This window comes from Entelurus aequoreus, linkage group LG05 (genome assembly GCF_033978785.1).
Source record: "Entelurus aequoreus isolate RoL-2023_Sb linkage group LG05, RoL_Eaeq_v1.1, whole genome shotgun sequence".
Lineage (NCBI taxonomy): Eukaryota > Metazoa > Chordata > Actinopteri > Syngnathiformes > Syngnathidae > Entelurus > Entelurus aequoreus.
Genome location: NC_084735.1, coordinates 21,388,591 through 21,394,387, shown reverse-complemented (window position 1 = coordinate 21,394,387; position 5,797 = coordinate 21,388,591). Strand labels below are relative to the sequence as shown.

Below are 5,797 nucleotides of genomic sequence, written 5' to 3'. Positions count from 1 at the left end.
GGGATGAGAATCAGCACCTCCAAGTCCGAGTCCATGGTTCTCGCCCGGGAAAGGGTGGAGTGCCATCTCCGGGGTGGGGAGGAGATCTTGCCCCAAGTGGAGGAGTTCAAGTACCTCGGAGTCTTGTTCACAAGTGAGGGAAGAGTGGATTGTGAGATCGACAGGCGGATCGGTGCGGCGTCTTCAGTAATGCGGACGCTGTATCGATCCGTTGTGGTGAAGAAGGAGCTGAGCCGGAAGGCAAAGCTCTCAATTTACCGGTCGATCTACGTTCCCATCCTCACCTATGGTCATGAGCTTTGGGTTATGACCGAAAGGACAAGATCACGGCCGAAATGAGTTTCCTCCCTCAGGTGGCGGGGCTCTCCCTTAGAGATAGGGTGAGAAGCTCTGCCATCCGGGGGAGCTCAAAGTAAAGCCGCTGCTCCTCCACATGGAGAGGAGCCAGATGAGGTGGTTCAGGCATTTAGTCAGGATGCCACCCGAATGCCTCCCTAGGGAGGTGTTTAGGGCACGTCCGACCGGCAGGAGGCCACGGGGAATACCCAGAACACGTTGGGAAGACTATATCTCCTGGCTGGCCTGGGAACGTCTCGGGATCCCCCGGGAAGAGCTGGACGAAGTGGCTGGGGAGAGGGAAGTCTGGGCTTCCCTGCTTAGGCTGCTGCCCCTGCGACCCGACCTCGGATAAGCGGAAGAAAATGGATAAATGGATGATGGCGGTGATCTTCCAGGTCTCTGAACTGTAGAGTAAGGTGGATTTGAGGTTTGAGTTGAAGATTTGCAGTTTGGTCTTGAGTGATATGTTCTTTGCTTTCCAGATTTTATTTAAGATAATGAATGTGGTCCTTGCTTTTCCAATTCTGGCACTGACATCCTCCTCCGTTTCTCCCTCCACAGCAATAATGCTTCCTAGGTATGTAAACGACGACTGCCAAATTTATATGCCGATTTCAAAAGGCCACGGCCCCCTGACACCCCTTCTAAACGGTCTATGCGACATCAAGGCTTGGTTAGCCCAGAATTTTTTAATAATGAATGAGGGAAAAACGGAAATTTTAGTTTTTGGTCACTGACTTGGGACCATTGCAAAATTATGTGCGTCAGCCTTGGCGTCACTATAGACAGCGATTTTAAACTTGACAAACAAGTCAATGGCGTTTAAAATCGTGTTTTTATCATCTTCGTCTTTTAGCAAAGGTAAAACCGTTTTTATCTTTGAACCTTTTTGAACAAGTCGTGCATGCTTTTATTTCAAGTGGCCTGGACTACTGCAATGCACTTTATGCTGGCATTAGCCAAAAAGCTCTCTCCCGGTTGCAGTTAGTCCAGAACGCGGCAGCACGACTTTTAAAAGGGGCCAGGAGACGCCAGCATATAACCCCAATTCTTGAGAGTTTGCACTGGCTCCCTGTTCATCTTAGAATTGATTTTAAAACCTTGCTGTTTGTTTTTAAAGCTTTACATGGACTGGCACCTCAGTGTATCTCGGACCTCATCCAAATTTACAATCCTGCGCGCGCTCTGAGGTCCGAGAGCCAGCTCCAGCTCGTGGTGCCCAAGACGAGACTTAAAACCAGGGGAGACAGGGCCTTCTCTATGGTCAGCCCTAAACTCTGGAACACTCTGCCCCTCCATGTTCAAACTGCTCCCACAGTGGAGTGTTTTAAGTCTCGTCTTAAGACCCACTTTTATTCTCTGGCTTTTAACACTACGTGAGTTGTGTGGTCCTCTGTTGTCCTCTGTTTTTTTGTTTATTCTATTTACTGTTTTAATTGGTTTTACCCTTTAAAATTGTTTTTAATCATATTTATTTTATATTGTTTTATATGTATTTATTTTTGTTTTTATTCAGTCATTGGTAGAGCTAAGGATAATATTTGAATATTGTTTTTAATATTGTTGTGCAGCACTTTGGAAACATTTTGTTTAAATGTGCTATATAAATAAAGTGGATTGGTTTGGATTGTAAAGGTGGCAACCTCGTCTAACTGGTTATGATCCATGTTTATTGGGGAGTTGTTTTTGTTGTGTTGATATTGAGTCCAAGCGAAGCAGCTGTTGTTTCCGGTTTGCATGATTTCTCCTGTATATGTTGGTGTGTGTGTGCTAGGAGTGCTAAATCATCAGCTAAATCCAGGTTTTCCAACTGCTCAGTCAGGCTCCACTGTACGCCGGTTCGGTTATTGCTTGTTGTTTGTGTCATGGTCTATACAGAGGATGAACAGGAAGGGCGAGAGCATGCATCCCTGCCGCACCCCAGTTAGGACCTCGAAGGGCTCCGACAGGCAGCCTTCATGGAGGCCATGACACTGCATCCCTCGGTAGGTGTTCTTCATAAGGTTATTATTATAATTATGGTGTCCAGTTATCTTGTTTGCATACACAAAACCCCAACACCAGTGAAGTTGGCACGTTGTGTAAATGGTAAATAAAAACAAAATACAAAGATTTGCAAATCCTTTTCAACTTATATTCAATTGTATAGACTGCAAAGACAAGATATTTAATGTTCCAACTGAGAAACTTATTTTTTTTGTTGCAAATAATCATTAACTTAGAATTTAATGGCAGCAACACATTGCAAAAAAGTTGTCACAGGGACATTTTTACCATTGTGTTACATGGCCTTTCCTTTTAACAACACTCAGTAAACGTTTGGGAACTGAGGAGACACATTTTTGAAGCTTCTCAGGTGGAATTCTTTCCCATTCTTGCTTGATGTACAGCTTAAGTTGTTCAACAGTCCGGGGGTCTCCGTTGTGGTATTTTAGGCTTCATAATGCGCCACACATTTCAGTATTAATGGTGCCTTCACACATGTGTAAGTTACCCATGTCTTGGGCACTAATACACCCCCATACCATCACAGATGCTGGCTTTTGAACTTTGCGCCTAGAACAATCCAGATGGTTCTTTTCCTCTTTGGTCCGGAGGACACGACGTCCACAGTTTCCAAAAACAATTTGAAATGTGGACTCGTCAGACCACAGAACACTTTTCCACTTTGTATCAGTCCATCTTAGATGAGCTCTGGCCCAGCGAACCCGGCGGCGTTTCTGGGTGTTGTTGATAAATGGCTTTCGCTTTGCATAGTACAGTTTTAACTTGCACTTACAGATGTAGCGACGAACTGTAGTTACTGACAGTGGCTTTCCAAAGTGTTCCTGAGCCCTTGTGGTGATATCCTTTACACACTGATGTCGCTTTTTGATGCAGTACCGCCTGAGGGATTGAAGGTCACAGGCATTCAATGTTGGTTTTCAGCCTTGCTGCTTACTTGCAGTGATTTCCCCAGATTCTTTGAACCTTTTGATTATATTATGGACCGTAGATGGTGAAATCCATAAATTCCTTGCAATAGCCGGTTGAGAAATGTTGTTCATAAACAATTTGCTCATGCATTTGTTGACAAAGTGGTGACCCTCGCCCCATTCTTGTTTGTAAATGACTGAGCATTTAATGGATGCTGCTTTTATACCCAATCATGGCACCCACCTGTTCCAAATTAGCCTGTTCACCTGTGGGTTGTTCCAAAAAGGGTTTGATGAGCATTCCTCAACTTTCTCAGTCCTTTTTGCCACTTGTGCCAGCTTTTTTGAAACATGTTGCAGGCATCAAATTCCAAATGAGCTAATATTTGCAAAAAATAACAAAGTTTTCCAGTTCGGACATTAAATATCTTGCCTTTGCAGTCTATTCAATTGAATATAGGTTGAAAAGGATTTGCAAAACACTGTATTCTGTTTTTATTAACCATTTACACAACGTGACAGCTTCACTGGTTTTGGGTTTTGTACCATTTGAGTCTCATTTGCGATGCAGTTGCACTTCCAAGACATGATATAGCTGTAGGCTATTTATGGTATGTTGTCTAACTAGGAAGTAGCTTTTTTCAGTGACGCTGAATGGGTTATGTTGCGCCCTACAAGAGTCATGATTTTGAAAGGTCTTCAAAATCTATTAAGGTTACTTTTATTCAAAACATGCATACATTTCAGTCTTGCTTGTAAATGTTTCCATTTTTGATGATGCTATAACGAAACTATAAAACGGAACGTTTAGGTTTACACCCACACTAAAAGTAGAGGTGCTGTGGACTTTTCACACAGTAACCAAGCACCTGCCTGGTAATGAGAACATCGATGAGCTGTTCCAGACCATGTTCCTGGATTCTGAAAACCTTTTTAGAAAGGAAAAGACAAGACGGCGTACATTGCACAATTTGGATTAGTCAATTGAATCAAGAGAGATCTCATCTTCAAAGTCAGTGGAAAAGACATTAAGGATCCATGTGAAGTGGGTCTTAAATTGTGTTCATAATAATCTTAAAAAGTCCTAACTTTGACTTGTTGAAACCCGCAGAGACTCAGTGATCTTTGGGTTTCTCTTTATCTCTCTCACCAAGGCTCTTCTCCCACGATTGCTCAGTCTAGGAAGAGTTATGGTGGTCCCAAACTTCTTCAAATAAAGGATTACGGAGGCCACTGTGCTCTTTGGAACCGTGATTGCTGCAGAAATTAGTTTGCAACCTTGGCCAGATCTGTGCCTTGCCACAATTCTCTCTCTGAACTCTTTGGGCAGCTCCTTTGACCTCATGATTCTCATTTGCTCTGACATGTACTGTGAGCTGTAAGGTCTTACATACACAGGTGTGTGCTTTTCCTAATCAGGTCCAATCAGTTTCATGAAACACAGCTGGACTCCAGTGAAGGAGCAGAACCATCTCAAGGAGGATCAGAAGAAATGGACAGCATGTGAGTTAAATACGAGTGTCACAGCAAAGGCTCTGAATACTTTTACCATAGACCATTTTCCACCAATAGTTCAGGAACTTTCGGTTCCTGTAGAAGTGTGTGGTTTGTGTTTCCACCGCATTTCACAGTTCAGGTAGTTTATACAAACCAGGCTGGCGTATGGAGGAGTGGTTTAGTATATGTATACACTGATACCATGTAGACAGACAATATCAGGTTACAAAGCAATAATATACAAAACTAAATGATTTTTTTTTTTTAATGTACCTAATTGTTCATTAAAAGTTGGGCTTTTGTCCGCAATGAAAGTCAGTAAGTTGTCCTCTCAGTAAATGACGATTTCATGAGGGTCAGTCGATTCCTTTGGTCCGTTTAATCTGTAAATAAACACTGACATGTATTATATATTATATTGTTATGTACAGATAAACACTGACATGTATTATTTATATATTGTTATATAGCTGATTTTTTATATATATATATATAAATAAATAAATAAAAAATATATATATATATTAATAAAAATATATATATAATAAAGGTCAGTGTTTATCTGTAAATAATATGTAAATAATACATGTCAGTGTTTATCTGTAAATAATACTATATAAATAGTAAATGTCGGAGTTTATCTCTAAATAACAATATATAAATAATAAATGTCAGTGTTTATCTGTAAATAACAATATATAAATAATAAAGGTCATTGTTTATCTGTAAATAATATATAAATAATAAATGTCAGTTTATCTGTAAATAATAACATATAAATAGTAAATGTCAGAGTTTATCTGTAAATAACAATACATAAATAATAAATGTCAGTGTATCTGTAAATAACAATATATAAATAATAAATGTCAGAGTTTATCTATAAATAACAATATATAAATAATACATGTCAGTTTATCTGTTATTAACAATATATAAATAATAAAGGTCATTGTTTATCTGTAAATAATATATAAATAATAAATGTCAGTGTTTATCTGTAAATGATATATAGATAATAAATGTCAGTGTTTATCTGTAAATAA

At 40.1% G+C, this 5,797-nt stretch overlaps 1 protein-coding gene across 1 annotated transcript in view; it reads left to right on the top strand.

Moving 5' to 3' along the window:
* Positions 1-4,689: 4,689 nt before the first annotated feature.
* Positions 4,690-5,797, top strand: part of cica (capicua transcriptional repressor a) — a 124,680-nt gene continuing 123,572 nt past the window's right edge. The window contains exon 1 of the mRNA XM_062047380.1: positions 4,690-4,757. The gene's annotated coding sequence lies outside the window, so the exon portion shown is untranslated. The remainder of the gene's footprint in view (positions 4,758-5,797) is intronic.